At 44.9% G+C, this 25505-nt stretch overlaps 1 long non-coding RNA gene across 1 annotated transcript; it reads left to right on the top strand.

The window, feature by feature from the left end:
* Positions 1-1316: 1316 nt before the first annotated feature.
* Positions 1317-12057, top strand: LOC119385960 (uncharacterized). Its single transcript, XR_005182210.2, has 3 exons — positions 1317-1858; positions 9836-9919; positions 11776-12057. It is a non-coding gene; the product is annotated as an uncharacterized LOC119385960 (long non-coding RNA).
* Positions 12058-25505: the final 13448 nt, after the last annotated feature.

Here is a 25505-nt window from a genome sequence, read left to right on the forward strand (position 1 = left end):
TGAAGAGATAGGAAGAGAGCATAGGGGATCAGATAAAAAAACAGGGATACCCGATATCCTTGTTTTAAGAGAAAAAATCGGAGAATGGGAGGATCTCCTAATGCGTAGGGTTGGTAGCTGATGGCATGTGAGAACGAAGAAATGAACAATAAAGGTTGAGAAGCGCTGTCGAGGCCGGCACAGTGTTATGTGGGGTGATGAAATTAAGAAGTTCGCACGAATAAAATGGAATCAGCTAGGGCATAAAAGCGCAAAAGGGGGATCATTGCGAGAGGTCTTCGTCCTGCAGGGGACATATGATGATTATGAAGAGGACGATGGTGGTGGTAACGATTATGATTAATTCATTCTCGCTTTAAAAACCGTATGAGAGGTCGTAAATGAAGAAATGGTTCTTCCCGTCTATTAAAATAAGCAAATGCGCATGAAAGACAGCTTCACAAGCTAACGAAGGTCAATTACACGGCGAGACAGCGGTAAGATATGGTACCTTCTTTCCTTTGTCCCTTGTTTTTGCGCCGCCCGTTTCGAACATGCATAAGCAATTCCAACTTGCCCAGGCATCAATTCTTCTACCTTCTTTCCGTCTTATATTTCTACAAGCCATTGTTGCTAAAACTTCCAATTGAATTTGTTTAAAAAAAAGCCTTCATTCAGCAACGTAGACACTGCGGTTCTGGCGGTACACCATTGAAATACCTAGCTACTAAATACGTACCGTTTACTAAAGTACGCGTAATATGTAAGTTACGCGATTAGTACACGAGAAATGTGCGCGGAAGCGCCACTAACCATTACCGCCAGTCATGTTGACCAGGCGCCCTAACAGTTACGGAAGGGCGTTGTAAACGATAACCGCGTTCTATAAACGCCGCGGTGTTCCTGCAGCGCACGTGCGTACAGCTGTGGGTAATACACGCTAAGTGGTCACATGATATAGCGACGCGTTTCTTGTATTTACAGATTGCGGTGTCGAATGCTCGTGCAACGCGACAGTCAACAAGCCTTTAAGCTGGCAGCTTCGTGTTTGCACGCTTAACGGCAATATTCCGTTGCCATCGGCGCGACACCATCAAAGCGCAGCTTTTTTTATTCTACCGAAGACGTGACGAGGAAAAACACGTACTAGAAGAAGGAAGCACACCGGGCGTCGCCAAGGTGGTATTACCCGGTCACGCAATGTTCCCCCGACACGTGCGCGCGTGTCTGCCGATAAAGCCCGTGTGCGACGCGCTTGCACGAGGCTATTCCTGCCACGCTCGGATTCACGGTCACCGAACCGGACCAGTCTGTGGAGTCACACGTGGGCGACAAACATTGCCGCGGAATTGCGACGCTTGCTTCAGCCAAGCGGTGCTTCATGCATATCGCCGGGCTCAACAGAAACGAGTTGGCACCGGAACCTGCCGCGTCGCCTTGTGTATTACCATCGATGTCTCGGTAGTCGAATACGCGAGCTGGCTCTCTCTTGCCATTACGAACGCTCTCATCATTCCCCAACAGCCGAAGCCGAGTTATTGACTGTCTGTACACGGTGTCTAGCCTGACGTTTTGCTCGGTTATTGTGAGCCATCCTCGAGATCGTTGGTTGGGAAACGCCTCTTGAGTGTTTGAAGAGAGGGCTGACCAGCCTATAGCAGCGTGTCATTTCCCCTTTCTTGCTCAGTGTTGGATAAAAAGAGCGGGTTCTCAAAAGAGCGGTGCTATTACCGAGTTGTGACCGGGAACCAGTGCTTTTAAGCTTCCAATTCAATAACGAGGACATCGAGAGACATCGTCATGCAGTACGGATCAGTGTTTTTTGCAGCGCTCCTCACCGTATTTCTTCTTTCGACCGGTGTCACGTCGCGCCGCCCAGGTATGACCTTAAGTTCCGATCACCGTTATTGCGGAAATAACAACATTGAGAAGCCTCGCCGTCAATGTCACGCTCGTTTTTGTGGGTACAGTAGAATGAGACCTACTCACTTAATTCAGGAATTTAGAGAGAGAGAGTAAGATTGTTTATTCGTATCTGGAGATTTAGCCTAGCGACAGGCTGACATGTGTGCCCAAATTTGACGTTAAGGGACGAACGTAGAAGCGTGCGGTAAAAAGCAAACAAAAAAAATTCGGCACTGCACGTCCATCGTGGGAATAGATTTCATGGGCAAGTATTCAGCTGTATATGCCGCAATTTTTGGCTTTACAAGCCTTGCGAGGTGGATCGACGCCTTTCTGTAAATTGAGTAGTTGTCTGCATATCGGGGGCATCCCAGGCATATCGACTACACTGGCGTGTAAAGGGCCGAACATACGTCGGCGCTCACGTTACAGCACGGACCTCACTTGCATCGAAACGAAGTGTAAGCACCGTTCGTTGACGTATTCCTGCGGGGACGAGCAACGTTATACTACAGCTTTCTGAGTCATAAGACTATATATGTAACATTCAATAGATCGTTCTATGCGCGGATGGCCAACACTGCAACCACAATTGATATTAAACAATCACCACCACCACATGATGTTAGGCTACCCTTGACCTAATACATTTATTTTCTATGTGCAGCGCGCGGCTGGTCGCTAAAGGTCATTGCGGCACGTTTATTAGCATTTGTCTGCTATATCAAAACCGTGAACTATAACAAACGCTACGTAGTTCTCTTGTTTAACATAAGCAAAGGTCCTTATAAAGTTTTCGCTGTCTATTTTAGCTGCCCCAGGATTGACACAGACTGCGAATCGCACGTTCGCATACCCGCATACCAGGGGCCGTGGTATGCGGGTACGCCTCACACGTGACAAGTGCTTCATGATGTACGCGGCAGGCATACCATGTTATGTTATTCATGTCATGACCTGCCACTCATGTTCGTCGTACACTCATGGCGGATGGATGGATAGATAGATAGATAGATAGATAGATAGATAGATAGATAGATAGATAGATAGATAGATAGATAGATAGATAGATAGATAGATAGATAGATAGATAGATAGATAGATAGACAGACAGACAGACAGACAGACAGACAGACAGACAGACAGACAGATAGATAGATAGATAGATAGATAGATAGATAGATAGATAGATAGATAGATAGATAGATAGATAGATAGATAGATAGATAGATAGATAGATAGATAGATAGATAGATAGATGCGGTCAAAGTTCCTTTGGTTAGCCAAGAAATTCTTTCAGTTTAAAAATCTCGAAGCACGAACTTCACATATCTCTAACTCTGCACAGAGAACAGATATATTTGTTGTGTTAACTGGATCAATTCAACCCGGGTTCGAACCCGGCCGAAATGGTAGCGGCGAAATGTCAGGGGCTCATGTACTTAGATTTAGGGGCACGTTGAAGACCGCCTGTTGGACGAAATTAATCCTTAGCGCCCCACAACGGCATGCCTCATAATCATATGGTGGTATTGCTACGCAAAAACCTAACAATTATTGTTATAATATGTATCAATGAAACCTTCGAAAGTCGGTGAATTTCATGCATGTATGTGCAGCTTTCACCAAATCGCTGCAATGCTTACGCATTTCTATTCATTATTCTTAAGAAAAACGCCAGGCCTGCGCTGAAACCGCAGCAAAGTCACAGCGAAAGCTGGAAGAGCGGCATTTCTAGAGCCCGTTAAGCTCTCTTGGGGCTACAATACAAGTACACTAGAAAGGTACCCACTACGCCATAAATCACAATTTTTGTGAAGTTGGGAAGCACCTACTAAGCCATTATTCGTCATTCTGCGGAGAAGCGAGGCACCAGCTACACGTCTGTAAGGCATTATGTGCACTTTGTTGACGCGACGACTGATGACGATGAAGAATTATTGCTCAGCCCTTTGTAATGGGTTGGAATCTTTAAACGGCCCACCAGTTATGTAATTTGCATTGGGTGACGCCCGGTCGCTATTTCCCTCTCCCGTCATGCTGTATAACATACGTTGACGTGGGAGAGAGACGGGGTGGGGTGAAGAACTTTACTGAGACCCCAAGTAAATGGATCATGCGCTTATGAGATTCTTTGGCAACCAATACAAATGCACTTGCGAGGAACCCACTACGCTCTAAATCATTGTAAGTTTACTGAGACCCCGAGGAAATGGATCATGCCCTGATGGGCTTCATTGGCAACCAATACAAGTGCACTTGCGAGGAACCCACTACGCTCTAAATCATTGTAAGTTTACTGAGACCCCGAGGAAATGGAACATCCGCTTATGGGCTTCCTTGGCAACCAATACAAGTGCACTTGCGAGGAACCCACTACGCTCTAAATCATTGTAAGTTTACTGAGACCCCGAGGAAATGGATCATGCGCTTATGGGCTTCCTTGGCAGCCAGTACAAGTACACTTGCGAGGAACCCGCTACGCTATAAATCATTGTAATTTTTGAGAAGTAGGGCAGCAGGCACTGTGCCATTTTTCGTCATTCTGCGGAGAGCGTTGGTACCTGCTAAATGCATGTAAGGCATTATGCGCACTTTGTTGATGCTGTGCCTGATGACGAAGAAGAATTATAGCAGAGTCATTTGTAATGGGTTGGATGCATTCAACAACCTACTCGTTGCGCAATTCGCATTGTGTGACGCCTGGTTACAGAATTCGCGTTGTGCGACGCTTGGTGCTTATTTTACTCTTCTACCACGCTCTATTGCATATGCTAATGTGGTTCCTTCCCGACATGAAGCCTGTACAGGACCTTTTTGCAAAGCAGTTTCAAGCACCATTCTTGCAGATTACGTTTGTTAATGCTTTACCTGATTTGATTGTTTCCTCAGATTTCTCTGTACGCCCGTGTTTGTGGGGATTTATGCAGGAAGTTTTCATCGCTGTACGGTTTCTCAAGGTCCGGTTTTCCATAGAATATCTATACACAGTATCACGCAAGCGACTCTACAAGGATTTGTTATCCATGCTTTTTCCACCTCCACTTTACCGCTCATTATATTCTCACCTTCCAGGACATGATGTACTAAAACGAGTTCGGAAAATGCATCTTTCTCCTGATACAAAAACCTTCTTTTACAAACTCCATACTGATACACTGCCGGTGAAATCATGGTTGCAGAGGAAAGGTATTTTTGTTTCTTCAGTTAACTGTCGTCTCTGCGATGTACCAGAGACAGTAGAACACTGTTTTATTAGCTGCAAAGATGCCATTCTGTTTTGGGACATCCTTCAACGAACTGTTCAAAAATATTTTAACATTAACTCGCATACTATACGTTACCTTCTCCCAACGTCTCTTGATGAAGTGCCCTTTGACATGTTTTTCCTTATGGGACTGCACAGTCTGTGGAAAACGCGCATGCAAGACCGTAATGCAGAACCAACCGCTGCTTCAAGTATGCATTTCATGCGTATGGCTCTCCTTCTAAAGGACATTTACGAAGAACTTGACATAAGACCGGACTGGCACCCCATCTTGATGAGGTGTTCATCCTTACCAGCCTCCACGTGTAACAAGCTTTGAAGAGTGACTTTTCCTGCTTCTCTGGACTTGCACAGTATATATGCATGTAAGCTTTTGAATGCTTGTGCAGTGCTTGTGCGATTATTGTCGCTAAGTGAATGCATCACTACGTCATAGCGTTTGTGATAATTTCAAATACGCATTATAATAAATACCATGAAAAAAAAAAACCGGCATGGCTCAGAGGTTGAATACTGGGCTCCCACGCAGAGGGCGCAGGTTCGAACCTCGTTCCATCCTGGAATTTTTTTTCTTATTTAGTTTTTTTTTCTTATTTCGAGCGATACTGGTTACGGACACCGGCGGCGGCGGCGGCGGACAACTACGGCGCCAAAAACGGCCGGTGAAATGATCTCATAACAGCTTTCGCTGTAAAAAGCGAATGGAGTACGTGGTAGCGATGTAACAATATGTCAATTTTGCCTACTTTAGATAAATTAGTAACATCATCAGATGAATCATAATACAGTTAAAACTCGATCTAATGAGGCCTGGTTTTATGAAGTTCCTGATCCAGCGAAGAAATTGCCATTCCCCGACCACTACTTATTGGGTTCATTGTTGTCATGAACCCGAATTAACGAACTCATTTGGCTACCGAAGCGAAGTTATTTCCTGAAATAACTGAGTGAAGAAGCGGTGATTTCATTCTAATTTTGAACGGGACAGATTTTCCTTCGAGCGTGTGCTCTAACTCTATCGCGTTAAAACATCTAAGGGTCCTACATGCAGCCCTAACTACATTGTCCAGGCTGCATGCCGCGCCCATGCACAGAACAACGAACTCGGCAGTTGGTAACGCTCTTACCTACCAGAAGGTGCTAGAGGCGGCGGTGGTTGTTTTGGTTATTTCATGTTTTACGCGAAAGATAGCATTGATCATCCCCTCGCATCTTGCTCACTCGGCCTGCTCGCACTATCACTCCATTCGTTCTCCGCGTCATCGCATATCGGTAGCCTGTCATACCATCACGTGACCGTCTGCCTAGCCTGCATCGCCGGGTATGCTGTCCCCTAAGTCTGGGCCGTCTTCGGGCCTCCCTCGCGGACATTTCAGACACGCAGGCGTAGGTTGCCAGGAAAACCAATACCGTGGTACCTTTTTGGGTGTCACTACTTTACAATATTAGATTTCGAAGGACCGAGAAATCCCTTTCTCGATTTTACGAAATTCTCGATTTAACGAAATGACTTGAGCATGGTCATCGCTTCGTTAAATCGAGTTTCAATTCTATAGCTGTTTACTGAGAAGTCACAAAATTGAACAATCCGTGCATGAGGCCTTAGTTTGATTTTGGAATTATTATCGATGACTGTCGTTTAAAAACGGGCTGCCTAAACAAAAATCTGCTAGCTAGAAATACTAGTCTTTAGGATTTTCTTTTAAATGTAAGAAAAGATGACTGAATAGTTGAAGTGTTCACGACGAATTTTTTTTTTCATTTCTAGTCTAAGATAGGATCCCTTGAATTGAAGCTTGGTCTTCATAAAAACCCCTCGTGATCCAAATTTCCTGAGCCCTCCACTACGGCGTCCCTCATAATCATATTGGGGTTTTCGGACATTAAATCTCAACAATTATTATTATTATTATGAAAACTCATTTAAAGGAATCCGTTTCAACCTTACAATATACGACCGCTTTGGACACGCACGAAAAACAAGCTGTCAATTTCTACAGCTCAGAAGTCTGAGCAAATTCAGCAGAAAAATCGAAACTGTACTGCCACTGCAAGTGCCCGTCGACTACTAGCTCTTTCGATGCGATGTAATTCTAGGACTGGGGGTGCCGGGTGAAAACCAAATGTAAAACGGAGTGCATGGCGTAAAGTGGTAGCATGGCACACGTTTAAAGCAGATATATTATTGGATTGTTCTTATCGAGTAGTCATGGTATACTGCACTGCTGCTCACGTCGAGGCAGAAAACACGATTAGGAACATGTAAACTTCGTGCCTGTCTGCATGAATATCTGCGCGAGCGAATCTCCCGAAACACCATCTTTATTATTTGGCTATGCAAGTGTTTATTATCGTTGGTATAGTAGCAATTGACCCTCGGGTCTGGGTCTCGTTGTCATAAATTGTCTTAGCCTTAAACTCCAAGCTGCATGTCTTCGTCATCATCGCGACTTCGCAATTGCCGGTGCCATCGCATTTTTTCCTTGAACCTACGCGAATGGCACAAATTCCATTGCCTCAAATACTGGCCTGATACTTTCCTTCACTATCACAAAACATACACTATGTTCGGGATCAATCGCTTTGGGCGGAATGGCTTTCAGTGGACACTTATTTGTCTAACGCTGCAGAGGGCGCATGCACGCTACATTTAGTATGCCTTTCTTTAACAGGCAAATAATCCCAAAAAAATACCCGAGGTCAGCGAGGTGTTGACTTCACAGTGAGAACATGTGAACTTGATTGACTTACGTACACATTTTTTTTCAATTGTACACTTTATGCTGACATACGCAACTTAGAATGCACATCTAATGTTGCTCACAGCGCATTCCGTAGTGAAACCTTCAAAACAGGCCGTTACCGTGCGGCACAACCAAACAGGTACTTAGGCTGAGAGCCGTTAAAAGGCTTATATTCTCTCACGCGTATTCCGAAACTCGCTTACTGACGAAAAGGATCAGTGTGTATGGCGTTGTTCTTATCACGAGACCGCAGGTTCGATTATCAGCCACGGCAGCTACATGGGGCCGGGATAAAAAGAAACGCCTATACACTTTAATAATTGGAGGTGTTTTACGTCCCTAAACTAGGATATCATTATAAGGGACGCCGTAGTGGAGGGTTGGTATTTCGCTCCCATCGCATTTCGCCCCCATCGAAATGCGGCCGCCGCAGCCGGGATTCGATCCCGCAATCTTTGGGTCAGCAGTCGAGCATCGTGACCGCTAGACCACCGTGGCGAGTCGCCTATAAACTTAGATTTAAACGCACGAACTTCAAGTGGTTTGTATTAAATATTTTCTAAATACATTTAAACATTTATTGTACCCTCACGGCCAGGAGACATTTCAAAGAACAGTGGTACGCAAGACGACAAAACAAGACTTGAAATGCGAAGAAAGTGCACAATATTTCGAATATGAAATCGTAGTTAGGAAGAGCCAGAACACGACATGATGTTGCAAAGAAATGGGAGCACGAACCAGAATGTCAGTCTTCCGCAATGTGCTACAATGGCTATTAACAGGCTGAATGCAATAAGATTATGTTGCAAAAGTTTGGTTCATACTTTCAGAAACAGTTCATTCATTCGTTGTGTTTTTGAGGTCACTGAGACGACGCTAGCATACGCTTTAATAAGGCACTCAAGATGCCCTACTGCCTCACTTGGCTTCCTCACGCCTCCCCGTTCTCCGCGTCATCTTTGGTATTGTCACGTTAGTGTCACCGTAAATATGTTAACTGGAGCTTTAAATAAATGGCGCAGCTTTCACTAAGTCGCGCAGGGCTTGAAACAGCGAACCTGGACGATGCTGAAGTCTAATTTGGTTGCTTCTAGGTTTTTGCTAGGCTTTAGCTAAGTGATGCTAGCTTGTTTCTAGGTTGCTTCTAGGTTTTCGCTAGGCTTTATCTAGATGATGCTAGGTTGCTTCTAGGTTCCTTCTCAGCGCAGAGAGGTTCGAGTTAAACCACGGACAGTCACAGACATGACACGGATGTCAAAACTCCAGAGACAGAAGCTCGCGCTGAAACCGAGCGTTCGCACCTCCCGTAGATCTACGGGCACGAAGACATTCGCTTCGGGGTCTTCTCGTCGCTGCCGTTGCCTTTCCCGTTCCCAAGTATTCTGTCGTTGTACGTACCGCTGAAGCACTCCGTACAGATGCTTCATCGAAGCTGAAATGTGCGGCCGCGGTGTTTATCACTGGGTTAATCCCGACGGTTTATTCAAGCTTTTCTCAATTACGGGTTACGTCTGTCTAGAAATCTCAGTTAGTGTTTGCCGCCCATCTGTTGCCTCATATTTAGTGAACAAGCGATGAGTAGTGGAATTTGCCCAATTTCTGTGGCACATGCCCGTTCATGGTGATAGTTGTTGTACACACCGAAGTTTTTATGGCTGGCCTAAACACCTTCGGTGTTAATATTAAAATTCACTGCCGTAGTAGATTCACGGAGTGACAACAGCACGACCGTGCGTCGTTTACCGAGCGCACACATGTGCGCAGTAGACGAGTGTGAAAACTGTCTTGGCTTGTACAGATTAAGCGTGGCATCTCAGTTCATCTATATACACATGGCGCGAACAACCTGTTGAGGCATTTACATGTGCGTGTACGACCCTGACAATCGACTTTGCGGTAGTCAGACGCAAGCGATGCCCTTTGTCTTTTTCTGCAGGTCGATGTGACGTGGTGCGCTGCGCTGGTTGTCCCCCTGGGTCCACGTTCAGCCCCACGCCGACTAACTGCTGCCGATGCGTTCGTAAGTGAACTATGTTTCCTGCGTTCTCAGAGGATTGCGATAACGTAGAGAAAAGATGTGCCGCTTGTTTCGTGGTACCGAGTTCAGTCGTGCGCGATCGAGCCAGCGCCGTCTCCGATAATTCCCAGTTTAACGATAGAAAATGGCGGCAAAGCATAATCTAGCGCTGTGACGTTATAATGCTGGCGCCGAATCCACAAAGCTTCTCTTTCGTTAGTGGTTTTCGCAATTGTCTGGCCGGCTTCCCCAATGAGGTGTGCTGGATTGGTTGAAATATTTTATTACGAAAAGTTTTAGCCTATAGACGGTGTTTTTGTGAATAAGGGCACTGATTCATTGAATATAATTGGTGTATTAGACAAAAAGCCATTAAAAATACCGTCCTTACCACAGCGGAATAAAATCTACTGGTACATTATGTCTATAAGCAGCGAAAAAGCAAATAATAGACGAAAGTGGCCTCAAGAATGCGACGTGCAAATTGATCAAAAAATATATATACATCGACGAAATCCTTTTATGTGGTGATCGTCTGCATAGACGACTCGCACGCAATATGGGACGTGGATGTTTAGAGTTAATATCCAGGTCAGCTAATAAAAATGGATATTTAGAGTTACCTTATAGAATTTTCTTAGGGAGCTTGTTAGGGAGTTCGTGCAGTAACTCTAAAAATCTACACGGCCGACTTTATACGCCTTTAGGGATCCTTTTCAGCCCCCTCGGGTTCTCGAATTTTCTGAACACCTCTATGTTAGGTTCGCCACTGTTCGTTCTCAAATACACCCTCTATATTCAAGTATGGTGCTAATATTTCATCGCCGAACGTCTTCTGCGTTCTCAGACAACCCGCCAAAATGGCAACATATATGGCTTCATGAAATGCGGTTAACTACAAATAGGGGCAACTACAAATAGGGGCAACTACAAATAGGGGCAATCAGATACAATGCTTAGATAGCCACCGCCTTGCGCAAACTGGTAAATTTTGTGTTAGCATTGAACACATTGCGCGGGAACACTAATTTCCCAAGTTATTCATGTTTCGCATAACTGCCTAGGCTGACGTGTCGAATAGTGGCACACATTCGAAAGAATTCCGTCCAATTTTGTACACCTCGTTCTGTGTCATCCAGTTATTTTTTCCGCATTTGTTTCTGTTTTTCTTTTTTCAGCCCTAAAAGCGAATAATGAGCGGACTCATCGCCACGATTGAACAAATGATATATAAGATTTTACAGCGAATGTGAAGCTTTTGCGACGTTTACAAGGGCATTGCCTTGGTCGTGCATTAATGGTGTATTTCGAAGCAGAACGTTATGTATCAGTTTGATCCGTTTGAATGTATTAGCAGCAGTGGTTTACGGCATGGCTACGTCAATTTTCATTACTTAGTTGCACTGTTGTAAAAAATTATAGTTGTCTTTCATGAAATTTTGAAGACACCGCCGTAACTCTTATCAACCCCCCCCCCCCCCAACACACACACGTACACACTTAGCACTCTGAGGATGCAGCTTCCTCCCTACATCGCAGAACGCCGTGTATTCCTGCGCATATTCCGCCGCTTTAAAGCGTTTGAGAGAAAACACTTCGTGCACTGCAATAAGAATCGGGCTGGGCCGGTCCCTTTCTGGGCCTTTGATTACACCGCCGCCTGGATCAGATACCGTCATAAACCTGACTACAACACTGAAGGCTCAGTTCTCAATTTGTATCGCGATTGAGAAACCTCCTAGTTGCTGCAACTCCTACATATCAATGGACCACTAAATGTCCAGAAGAACAAAAGAGTGACGTATCTAGCCTTGTTTTACTTCAAATAAGTCTATACGCTGGCTGTGCTTTCCTTTCAGCTAAAGTCGACTGCAGGACTGTGTTCTGCCGCCAATGTCCTAGGGAAACCACTCTTCGCCAGACCCCCGAAAACTGCTGCGAATGCGTGAGGGGACCCATATGATGACAAGGCGACTGCTCCATTGCCTACAAGGTGCAGATGAAGGAATGTTTGCACAGGCCATGTGCATAGCGCACAGTTTGCGAGCATGAGTCTATGAGCATGAGCAAATTGCGCACAGTTTGTGAGCATGAGCAAATAAAGACATGCAATCCGTACCAAAAGCTGGTCTTGTTCTGATAATAAAAGCAACATAGAAGATATTGCGTAAGTGGGATCCGTGGGCCTTATGTAGTTACAGATATAATGCAGCTTACCTGTTATAAACCCAAATCACCGAAAGGAATGCACATCGCAAAAGATAGTTATTTTGTTGAGTTTTCTGTTAGCATTGAACACATTGCGCGGAAAGACTAATTTCCCAAGTTATTCATGTTTCGCATAACTGCCTAGGCTAACATGTCAAATAGTACCTCACATTCGAAAGAATTTCGTCCACTTTCGTACACCTCGTTCTGTCTCATCCAGTTATTTTTTCAGCATTTATTGATACATTTTGATACATTATTGACACATTTATTGAGCATTTATTGATACGATAAGATAATACTTCCGCCACAACTCGGCTGTCAGTTCGCTGTTCGGTGAAGTATTAAGGCGCACCCATGAGAACGAAAGTACTACAGCTTTCTTGGCCGTCGTGAATACAAGATGCGGCGGATACAAGATGACTTTCTTTCCAGAAATTATTTATGGGAGAAAAAAGTGAATTGGAGCGGAATAATGGACCACGGTAAAAGAACAACAGAAAACAAAGCTGCTATTTGTACTATATTCTCGTTGTAGCTTCATGTGAACTGGACGAATCCTTTTATCTTTTGCTACGACGAGAAGTTCACACATTCCTGTTTGCACATGGCTATGGACCCCTATTCAAAGAAAAAAAATTGAAGACTGCTACTTATGACAATAGAAGCAAGGAGATTTAGTCATACGGTTACGACTACCTTGATACACCACGAGGCAGGGTGATACAAATAGCGAGTTTACTCTAATTACTGTCTTGCTTACCTAATTTAGGGGCATAAGTATCAACTGCAGACTTGAGGCGTGCCTCTCTCATATGTCATTCAGCATCGCGAAACTTGCTGTCTTCATCATGGATTTCAGCCATAACAACGTCACGAGCCCTTTTAAACATAATAATCGTAAAAAAAGAAACAAAGAAAGCAGAGTAGCACTTTAAAATTTCAAAGAGTCTCTAAAGAAATTCGCAGTTCCAGAATATCTGAGCCTCAGCGTACTATTCTCAGCGAAAATCACAAAACTGACTGCCCGTTACAGGCCATTCTAAGCGGAGATGGGATGCGGCAGAAGTCGGTATAGGCTCCTTTCATGCAAAAAATGTTTATCCTTTCTCTCATCCGGAACATTTTTGGTAAACAACTCTTAAGCTGCTTTCAGTAACGTTCTTAGAAAAAAAATAACAAAAAGACTAATTTTACGTGCCAAAACCACGCTATGATTATGAGGCATGCCATAGTGGACGACTCCAGATTTGTTTCCATCTCCTGAGGATCCTTAGCGTGCACCTCAATTTGAGCAGAAGGGTGTCCTTGCATCATGCCATTATCAAAATGGGGCCGTCGTGACCGGCAGTCGAACCCGCGTCGTCGAGCTGAGTAACGCGAAACCTTAACAGCTCACCTGTCATGGCGGATTTTGGAGCTGAATAAAGAAAGTGAATCTTAGCCTTCGTAAGCCCGTGCAATTTGTTTGCAATATCGCGCCACTATTCACAGACTATTTCGCAACTGCGTTAAAGTACTAATAGCGTGTTTTGCGAACGGCGCAGGATTGACCACGTTGCCATGGCGTAGACATACGCATCGCACAAGATCTTTTTTTTATTAATATAGAAAATAAATGAAGGAGTTGTTGTCACCATTGCTTGGTGACGGCAACCCCTTTCCACATAGTTGTTAGGATAAAAATAAGGTCACAGTTGCACCGCAAGGGCGAAGCAATGAATGCGATAGCAACAAATTGTAGTGTTATACGAAGTGAGGCTGGCAGCTAACTGTTTTGTATCCGATCTCGCGTAACTACAAAACGCTGGTGTAAGAGAATACGGCCGCTCCAGGAAGTGACTATGCGCTCCGGCCTCATAATCACTTCGCATTCAGAGCGCAGCACGTAGAAGGGTGTACGAGCCGCCCGCTGTGATGGCTGTCGAGGTGATGGCGCCAGCGATCGCGACCGCGCCTTTAAATTCAAAGTTCAGAGTTGCTGCTCGCGCGACAATCCCCCCCCCCCCTCGCGTCATCTCATGCTCGTTAAAGACGGGCGGGGCGTTTCCTGTCTGCTTCGACGGCAGGCATCCCAGCGGGGTGATGTTATCGCATGCACCTCCGAGCGACTGAAATGGGCCAGCTCGTTTGATCTCTGCTTCGGCCGCGTTCGTCACTCACGCCCGCGCGCTTTTACTCGCGGTAGAACATACGATGCGCGGGGGGATCTTATAAATTTGGACTTCCTATGGGACATGACGGCGACGGCAACGGCGACGGCAAAAACCCGTCGAGACTGTCCATATAATTGCTATCGCAATAATATAATTTGCGACAACTCCAATATGTTTGGAATTTCGCGCAACTATTCCGGTACTGTTTTGCAACTCCGCCGGAATATTACAGGCGTGTTCCGCGAACATCGCGGAATTTAACACGGTGCCATGGTGTAGAACTGAGCGTTGCACAAAGATCATATCTAGCGACAACTGCAACGTCTCTGCACTATTGCTATTGCAATAAATTGCAATAAAAACACCATCGAAATAAAACAGCGCACACTGATCCCCAGAATGTCCCTGTGGAAGCAAAATACTTGCGTGAAAAAGAAAAAAAGTGACCCATACATGCGAAGCAACGAATTCGAGAACGAAACCTTCCCTCCATCTCTTCTTTGTTTGTTTGTGTTTTTTGTGAGTGTCGCCACCATGTTGCACGTCTTTAAAAAAAATAATAATCTCGCTGAATGCTTTACATGAGCGGAGATGCCTTTTCAAATTTATAATATTTGTATCGTAGCAACGTTTTTTTTTTTGAACTTTTGTTTAGCGAATGTTTGCACTCGATGATTTTTTTCCACATTTACTTGAAAAACGCTCGATTTTAAAAAGTGGTAAGCAAAGATGGCGTAGGACAGTTGCGGTTTTTCGTCCGGTTTCTGTGCTCCATTTTGTGCTCCACGGATTCATGCGGCAGTGCAGAATTCATCATCAACCGCACGATTTTGGTGGGTTTTCATCGCTACAAAAAGATATGTACGGCCATCTCGATGCGACAAAGCTGCAATGAGATATTTGTGTTGTGCGTGGAAAAGGTACAAGTTCAATAGTGCGTGCGAGCGCGAAGTTACGAGTTCACTGCTGCTGTCTTTGTTCCCTCTTCGCTACGATGAGTCGGAAGGAACGACGGGAGCGACAAAAAACTAACATAACAATCCTTTGAGATTATTCGTGACATAATTCGCTTGTTTGTGAGCGTACTAACAGAAAGAGACACTGTCTTAGCTTGTGCGTTGTTCCGGAACTATACAGCTTTTCCACACGTGTTAAGAAGATTCTTCTCGCATCTCGTTTGGTTTTTACTTGCGAGAATGCTTTTAAAATTTTATTGTACACTAAAGTGCATAATAAAATTTCATGTCAAAATTTAAACGGCAAAAAGATATATCGGTAGCCTTCATAGTTACTGCTTACCCGTATGTGTGAGTATGACTGACAGTGCCGAATTCGTGTTCGGACTAAAGATTCGGGAATGCTCTCCCCGCATATTACTAAAATCGCATCGCGCAAGGAAGTTGTTACGCTTGATTCCTTTTTCTCGTTTCAAGCTCACTATTACGCTCAGCGCTTAACCTCGATTTGGCATGATGCACTCGCAGCAATCTGAGAATTCGTAGCCTACGTGTTCTGCCACGAAGTGCAATGCATGTACGGTGGTGCTCTCGTGCTTTGTCAGTCGAGTAGCGCGTACATCTACCACATTTTAGCTCAGTGAGGGCTACCATGGGTAATAGGAACAGCCGCAGTCAAGGATAGTGGCGCTTACGTACAGTAAGCGGTGTACTCCGCTTCAGTTGTAGTATGCAAGCGCAAGCAAACGGAAGTGACAGTGACTGATGGTGCTTGTGCTTACCGTTAACTTCCTTGTAAATGTGTAAGGTGCATCACGTGCTTCTAATTACCAACCGATAGATCATAAAAACTTTCACTATTCAAAGTAGCGCAGCAGTTCACTGCTTGCATTTCCCATACACGTTTGTTGCAGCATGTATGCATTCAATGCATTCTTTTGATTATGCAACTCTGCTGCAGCAGCAAAAGCTCAAGAGAGCAGGCAGGAATGGTCATGTTGCCTTAAGTGGCTAGAGGTAAATTATGATGGAACGGAAAGCTGCCTGTTGTAAGCTGTTTGTATTGAAGGGCAGATTGCGTGTCTAAGTGAAGGTTAATATATTTACAGGGCCCCTGAACAACCTCTGAAGATGCAAAGTACGAGCGCATTATTCTCTCCTGGTGTTTCCCGTCTTTTCGGCACCATTAATGATGGCAGCAATCTGTTCCCGTGACATCATGAAGAAATAACCTCTGGAGTGCTCCGTATGCGCAGGATATGAGTAGTGAATTCTCCCACCCTGCATTCCCATGCAGTCGCACGCCCGTTCTGCCTTGTCTCGCATGACTATCGTGCGCGATCAACTGATTTCACTTCGTTTTGTGCGTGCTCGGCTGCGAAAGCGGAGATAACAGCGTGTAGTCGAAAAGCGCGAAATCATGATAGGCTCAACGCTTGGTGCTGATGTTGTCCGCGTGTTTTATCAAGAGATAACTCGCGAGGAGAAAGTCGCGCCTGTAGGAAGGGTAGTGAAGGCGAGAAAGAAACCACTCCCTCGTCTTGGAACTCGGAGTGGTTTATGGGCCCTTTACGGTAATTCTTCAGCCAACAAAGCTGTCGCATAGTGTCTTAGGTTTCGCCCAGTGTATTTGCTCAGAATGTTCACCTATTCGTTTAATTAATTTATTATATACTTAATTATGCTGAACACAGAAATCAAGCCATTTGCGAAAGTCGGCGCTGTGTGTATGCTTCTATGCCAATGGCATTTTATATAATATACCAACAAACCCACCGTGCAACAACAGTAATGACCGGTATTTATTGCGGTGAAATATGAGAAAACTAAATGGGAACCACATAGGAGACAATGTTCATAATTGTCCTGTCCTTGTCTCGCATCGTTGTGCACCTTAATATGTAGTAGGGAATGTCATCCTACCATATGAGTCAAGCAGCGAATCAAAAGAAGGAAATGGAAACAGGCAAGAAAAACCAGATACTCGCTGCACTTGGAAACACTATCGTGTTTTTCTGGTGTCTCTCCATTGGAATTAGGGTATGGTACACAATAAAGCGAGGTGTTTGGTGCCAAGTTTTACAACACTCTTTTTAAAACGCTGTGCTCACGCTGAAATAACTTTACGTAAACTGTACCCATGTACTTGCATGTTCGTTTTTTATGTGGCAGGCGGCCCATGAGTTCTGAGGGCAGAGTGCACGCAGAAGGGTACGCAGACTGTTAATAATTCTGCAGGTGTCTCAAGTTTGTTTTCTCTGGTTCTGATTTCTGTCCGCCGCGGTGGTGTAGCGGTTACAGGGCTCAGCTGCTGACCCGAAGGCCGCGGTTTCAATCCCGGTCGTGGCGGTCGCATTTCGATGGAGGCGAAATGCTAGAGGCCCATGTACTTAAATTTAGGTGCACGTTAAAGAACTCCAGATGGTCAAAATTTCCGGAGCCTTCCACTACGGCGTCTCTCATAATCAAATCGTGGTTTTGGGGCGTAAAACCCCCACAGTTATTATTATTGACGTCCCGGCGCCGGTGGTAATTTACCCCGTGCCTAACATGAGACTGGAGAGCCGGATCCGCTGTCGGCCAGCAAAATTGAGCCGACGTGTACCGACGACATTTCCGGCTAGCAAACAAGCGTGAGCTCAGCGCTACGCTGGCCTCCGATTATGCGGCGCCGCAGACGGCCGCTTAAGGCTCTGTTATACTCCGACGTCCGACGCGAGCGCCCGCGAGGACGTTGCGTTCCGTCACGCCGAGCTGGCGACGCTACGCCAGGCGCAAATCGGTTTCCGCTACAGTCGAGCCGGCTCCAACGCGCCGGCGCGATCGCATCTAGAGGAGCGCATGCGCAGTAAAGAGATGAACGCCCGCGCCACCTGTCAAGAACCGACGAAACAGCCCGCGAAGCAGGTTCCTGTACATGCGAGTCTGGCGCGTCTGGCGCGAAATGCAGCAGCATCTATTCGGCGCCGAGCGACGCCCGAGCGCGCCAGAAGCCGTCGGCCGCGTCGGCGGTCAGCGGACGCCGGACTATAGAGGGCTGTTTTTTGCTGACGTAACGTCGCCGTGACGCGCGCGCTCGCTCGTCGACGTTACGCTGGAGTATATCAGAGCCTTTATGTCGGCCCGCCTACTGCCCAAGTTATGAAGGCGGATAAGTCATCACCAAACCCGTAACCGCGCAAGGGCCAACAATGGCCAATGGAAGCTGGTAGGCCAAGTTTACTTGTTATCTGGCTTGCTTTCCTTTCGTTTATCGAAAAAATGTAGGCTCGCCACATTCATATCAAGAATGCTATGCCGCGCTGATAACGGGCACGCCATTCGAGAACAGGAAGTACCGAGCGCGTGGCGATAACGCAAGGAAGCACGAAAGATAGATAACGACTATCGTTGTGTGGCAGGAAAACGCCTCAAATGCGCCCTTGTCATATAAGTTATTATCGCGCAGGGTGTTTCCTTCTGACAACGCAGATTTTTTGTAAAAATGATACAGTAAAACCTCGGTGATAAGAATCTCGCGGGATCACCAAAAATATTCGTATCATCCGAAAGCCGTGTCACCAGAAAGTATGAAAATTTAGCATGCGACAAAAGAAAGCTGTCGTACATTTTCATTTATTCTTCTTCAGGGCCGCAGCAAAGTCACGAACAGCTCTGAATGATTGCCAGTGAAGTTTTTAGACGTCAACAATCATAGTCGCACTCTTATATATACGGCCCGTGCGCGCGTGTGTAATTATTGAACCAGGTGTGCTGTGACCCGCGACAGCTAATAGCCCCTTCCAAATCTTAGCCTGCTTTTTCGCATGACACTGAAGTACTGCGGCGAAAGTGACTTCAGGAGCACTTTGAAGCGGTATATGAAGGCCAGAAAATTTCACAACGGCGGCCCTACGTTATTATTTTCTGACCGTGGTGGTGCTAGGGGTGTATTTCGAGAGATTTACGGCTGTGCCCGCACAAGTGCATCCCCAATAGTCGTGCATGTTGACGTTGTGAGGCCTATAGCTCCTTCGCCAAGACCGTCCTTGTCTTCTTTGGGTCCTCGTCCGCCTTTCATAGGATTTCTGTTGCACGAAGACATCGCTTGCATGCAAGAAATGGCTTGCAATCTAAACGCGAAGGCACACGGGGGCGCATTAGGGCCTCCAAGATTCGCGCACACAATCTCGAAGGCTACGACACGTCAGTGTAGGTTTACTCTGATTACTGTGTAAGGAAAGTATTTTTCCTACACCGTGATTCTGACCAATTGGCGGCGCGGCGCGCATGCCCGCGCTTGCGCTTCTGTGCCCGCACAAGCTTAGCGCGTCTTCCACGACAGCGCGGACAGCACCTCTTCGTACCTGCGCGGTAGCGTACGTTCGTATCAAACGTCGCGGGGTGAAAATCTGTTCGAAACAACCGTACTCCATTACATTGCAGGCCAATGGGCCTTTGCCGGGACCAAAGAAAAAATCGTATGACCCCGAAATTCGCATGAGCCGTGATCGTATCACCGAGGTTTCACTGTATTAGAGCGAGGCACCTGTCGGTCTTGACACATGAACTCTACGCCGCCGCGGAAGTAAGTTGCCGCATCTAAAGGTACATATTATGACTCATTAACAAGAATACGTTAATTAACTTTTTGATTGTCAACTTAGCGGCCGTTGTCTATACGAGACAGTTGTAGCCGATCAGAATTTTTGACCTACCCATATTTTATATAAATCACAAAATTTGCACATAATTTAAGATACTCATCATCAAACTTAAATTACGATATCGAAATCAAGCGGGCACGGCGCGCAGGAAACGTTGCCGCTTTGTTACGTCAGATGGGAACTGCTTGTGGCATGGAAGTCACGAAACTATGATCAAAGCACATCGGAGCAGTATCTTGCAAAACAAAATGCCGACTCACCTGACATGCAAGTGCGCCGCTTTTTTTCTTTTCTTTGTGCGTGATTTGTGGTGCTGATGACCATCTCAAACTATCAAGAGGCACAAGTCACTTTTTCGCCTGTCAGCAAGATCAGCAAGAAGAAGCGTCGCAGTGACTTCCCCTGAGTTTTACGCTGTACAGTCTATACAGTGAAAGAAAAGGTAGAAATTGCAGTTTTCTTTAACAGCGAAAGGAACAAATCAGCAGCAAACATCACACACAATGGTAAGACGATCCGCTACATGATGCAAGTCATAGAGTTTAATAATAGTATACTATAGAGGGAAATTTCGCGCTAGTGTCTATGGGAGCCGCAATGCATGACTCTCCAGCCAACATCGGAATGATGGGTAGTACATGAATTTACCTAACCTACATTCTTTCGGCTCCGTGTGGCTGCGTGTGGCCTGTAGCCGCTTTGTCGAAAGACGAAGTTCAGCAAAAGTTCAGCAGTCCCGCTTCAGCAAAAGTTCAGCTTCACCACCTTGAGCCTGTAGCGGCATCGTTGTCTAAAATGAAGACGATAACGGCGGCTCATAGGGAAGGGAGCGCGGCCAGTAGAAAAACAAAGCAGACGCGTGGCTCAAGTCAAGAGCAGCCCGTGCGACTCTCTTTCGGGTTCTTTTTTCCGTCGACGAAGATGGTCTGTCAGCTAGTAAATACTCCTCTTTACTGCGGCGCATCGTTCTCACTTCCTTCGCACGCCACAAGCCTTTTGGGCTCGCCAATTCAAATCACCTGACGAGGTTCACAACGAGTCATTTTCTTTATCCGAAAAAAACGTGAAATCACAACAACAAATAAAGCCGCAAGTGCGTTCGAAGCCCCCAGCACAAAGACTAAGGAAATCCATGTACTAACCATCATTCCCATGCTGGCTGAACGTTCGCAGCGCCAGAGTTTCCCTAGTAAATACCGTAGGAAACTCTATCGTGCAAGTGAGATGACTTGCCGCTATCGACGACAAGATACCGGGATTGCCGTTGGTAGATTTGAAAAGGAGCCAAAACTAAAGCTAAAAATAGCCATAGTAGCCATGTCATTTACTTTTAGCGCCAAATTTGTAGCCAAAATAAAAAAACTATATTATTAATACACTTGTTAATGTTCAACAATAAATAAGATGATTTTGAATAAGCGAAAACGGAGAATAACGATAACAATATTTTCATACTTGCTTGGTCTCCGAGCCACTGGTATGTAGCAAATAAATTAATAAATTATTATAGTTTCAGCGCGCCTGCACGCAGTTTCTCTAGAATAGATTAAATTCTTACCAAAGTAATTTCCGGCCAACAACTCGGTAAGAACATTAAACATTGAATATCTTTTTTCTTGGCAATGCCACGGTTGTCTATAGCGATTACGGCGCTCGACTGCTGACCCGAAGGTCGCAGGATCGAATCCCGGCCGCGGCGGCTGCATTTTCTATGGAGGCGAAAATGTTTGAGGCCCGTGAGCTTTGATTTAGGTCCACGGAGCCCTCCATTACAGCGTCCCTTAATCATATCGTGGTTTTGGGATGTTAAACCACAGATATTATTCATTTTCCCTTGAAGCTGTAGAGCGATAGTAGTGCAGAGTTATAACTTAGAAGAATAGACTGTTGGGCCAGTTGGTAATTCATTAGAGGGAAACTGCGCAAAAAAAAAAAAAAGAAATTGTGGACAAAGGGAGAACAGAAGAGCACAAGCGCATACTAACAACTGAAATTTTATGGAAAACACGAAAAATACATAGGGCAAGAAAAAAAAACCACGTGTGCGTGATTAAAAAAAAAAGACCTACATGGGCACATCAACATACCCAATCCCTGCTTTTTCTTCTTTTTTTCCTCTATATTTTTCATGTTTTCAATAACAATTTCAATTCTTAGTTTGCGCTTGTGCTGTTATGTTCTTCCTTCGTGCATGTTTTTTTTTTGTTTTTTTTTTTTGCACAGTTTCCCTCATAAGAGTTATGATAAGAGTACAGCTTCAAGTAGCGAAATCTGATCGAAGATGAACAGTCGAGCTTCATTTTGCTGCTGATATCTCTTTCACGCGCTGGGCTTAAGCATTAGAACCTGTCGTCGGCAGTGTGCCGTAGCCACGCATTTCTTTACATGCGCTAGTCACTCTGTCTTTGCAGTCACGCAGCGCGTTAGGTAACTCGATGCGCACTAGCCCGCTGGCGTGGGGAAGACATCACGACAGGCCAACACGACAAAAAAAAAGCTTGCAAACAATGGTAATTCTTTAGACTTGCTTCCTATTTTATCTCCAAATAATAAGAAAAATTACTAGTAAATGCGCCAAAATAGAAGCTCAGAGTAGCGAGAAAGTAGCCATGGCGCCAACTTGAAATTTTTGTCACCAGACAGCGTCATAAAGTAGCCAATTTGGCCCAAGGTAGCCAGCAACGGCAACCCTGCAAGATACTGTCGCGATGCTCCTTCATTCAAAGTTGGTCACTTCTTCATCACAGGAAGTTCCGGTGTGATGTAACAGAGAGGCCAAGTTTCCTACGTGCCCAGCGAGCTCGCTTTCGATATCGGCATTGAAATTCGACTATGAATATCTCAAATTAGTTCAAGTTTTGTGGTTCATAAAAAAATGGGTATGCCATAAATTGTGACTGTGACAGCCTAGAACTTTTTCATATAAACAACTCCCTTCAAGTAAAAATGAAAAAGTCAATTAATGAGTTTTGATAATAGGCAAATTCAATGCAACTTTAGCAGCGGCAAGGCATTTCCGCCTCGACAGAGAGATCATGTGTGAAGGTGACAGGTGTCACAGAAATTTTATAAAATATCTATATTGTTTAAAAGTTTATCAGATCGGAATAGTACGGATACATAATACCACATGCATGGTAGCAATACAGCATTGTCACGTAAAATATATTAGAGTAATACGAAAAGGAAAGAAAACACCACTCTGTCTAAGATAGAAACGTATTACTCGATGACGGGCAGCGTACTGAGCAGCTACAAGTGCGATAAAATTCGAGTGCATTAAGACAGTCACCCCCACACGGACTCGCACGACGAAAAACGATTTCTGATTTTTTGTGAAATTACTTCCGAAGAACGTTCCTTTTTCTCGTCAATTCAAGTAATAGAGATAAGTGCGTTCGATAAGATTATAGTATGAGCAAGCACGCGTCATAGAACACATCAGATGTCGCAAAGGGAAATCGAATATTCTTAAAATCACCAGATAATTCGCTTCTAGTCATGTCTTGGTCGGCACGGAGGCTGCGCGCTGTTGACTCTGGGATAACTACAGCTAAAGCCAAGAGAAAAAAAATGCATATAGAAGAAACAACAAGTTCACAGAACGATTGCTGGACAAACTAATGAGCATTATCGTTCACTTAAATCTGCAAGGACTTTCACATAGCGCATGGGCTAGCACAAAGCTACAAACAACGACAACGGGCAACCCACGTCGTCATTCCAACTCGCTCTGCCATCCATGGCTAGCCATTCATTATTGTCTTTCGGTAAAAGGAGACATACGATACGAGCAAGAAAAAGGTGCAATTGCATTTCCACTTCCGCAAGGTACGTAACAGCTATTTGCATAACATCGTTATGCTGTGGCTGAACGAGAAGAAATCATTTTAGCGCATTTGAAGTTATTTTCTTTATTGTCGAGCATATTATCGGATGGCGAACAATTCTTTCAAAAAGAAGGGGTCTTACAGGTGTCTTACAACTGTTGTCTTACCATTCTACAACAGGTGTCTTACAATTCTTAAAAAAAACAATGTTCATTCCGCCCCCTGAGTGCTAAACACAATACCTCTGGTTTGCAAAAAAAGTTTATATTGGACAAAGAGGGCACTGTGGAAACCAGAGACTGACGGAACGCGAAAACAATCTAGTTTCTGCTGATAATGGCTGTTTAGCCCGTCATTGCAGTTACTGTGTTCCTCAGGCTAAGCTCTTTAATAGTTATTGACTGGAACAAAACGCAAACTGCCAGTAAAAATTTTCACAATCACAGATTATGGCGAGGTCGAATGACACCTGCATTAATTTATCGTCACTCGCCCTAACTGAAGAAAAAGAGTGTTTGCATGCAATGCCACAAATGTGATCTTAAATTTGAGTGTCAATGTGGATTTGTGAATTTTGTCTATATCTGCTGACACCTTGACACCTTGCGGTTTTATGTCACCGAAAGAGTTCTGTTTCTTGTCGCTGCTATTAGCCTTATAGTGGACCACTAACCAACTCGCTCAATACTTAGGCTTATTGTGTTGGCAAACGATATTATTCCAGAAAACAACCTATTTCTTTGACTGTAGGATTCAGCGCCCACGTTTAAAACGTGGACACAGTCTTCCTCTTCCAGTGTTATGAGGAAGGTAAACAAAACATCCTCCCTCATTCGCTTTTAGATCGGTCACTGAAGCAGCTACCGCAAGTGGCCGATATTTACCGGAAAACTTCGCCCCATCGGGCTTGCGGCGACGGCGGTCTGCCACGAAAGTCCAGTTTATTGGCACCGATTGGCAGAGTTGCTCATTCTATTTTCACGCATAGAACTATGCCGCACACGTTCACTAGTAAAACAACAGCAGAACTGTTAAAAGAAACTAGCACACAAGGCTGTGTCTTCTCAAACCAAACATGGAAGCCACTATCAATGCTAAATCTGACAGTGAAGTGCCTGACGCGAATGAGCGTAGGGACAAGGCCAGAGCGTTTTCTTATGGCGATTGTGTGCACGTGCGCGCTGTTCTTCGTGAACTTGTGAAGTGACGACCAGTGAATATCGTGAGTATTAATTCTCCTGTAGCATACTTTGTGCACGTATATGAACAAACGCGCTTCGTGCATGCCACGCACCTGCGTTGTTCTTTAAAGCACTAGAAGTATCCGGAAGACTGTGGTGATGCAATTCATTTGCCGTATGCCAGTGATACTTTAAAGATGCATTGCTAATTAGAACCGGCAGTGTGGTCACAGCAACACAACAGCCGCATGCCCTTCAGATACTTAGACGCAGCACTCGGTGACGCGTCCACCAGATCGACTGATATACGACGAACTGTGATTTTCTTTTCCTTTTTTTTCTTTTTTTGGAAGGATAGTGCTGCAATAGAATGAAATGTGTCTCTCATGACTATCTGCCTATTTGCTGCTCAGTGCGAAGAATATGCGCGCATCCTTTTTTTCTTTTCTTTTTTTTACGCTGTTGCCTCCTTAAAAGTGAGGTGTCCAAACTGTGTCGTGTGATATATTGCACTGCCGTAAGATGAAGTAAGCGGATTTTCAATATCGACGTCTTCCTTCCAGCAGGGCTCATATTTCTTTTTCTTCACTCTTCTCTCGATGACTGCAGGTT

The sequence above is a fragment of the Rhipicephalus sanguineus genome, chromosome 1 (assembly GCF_013339695.2).
Source record: "Rhipicephalus sanguineus isolate Rsan-2018 chromosome 1, BIME_Rsan_1.4, whole genome shotgun sequence".
Taxonomy (NCBI): Eukaryota; Metazoa; Arthropoda; class Arachnida; order Ixodida; family Ixodidae; genus Rhipicephalus; species Rhipicephalus sanguineus.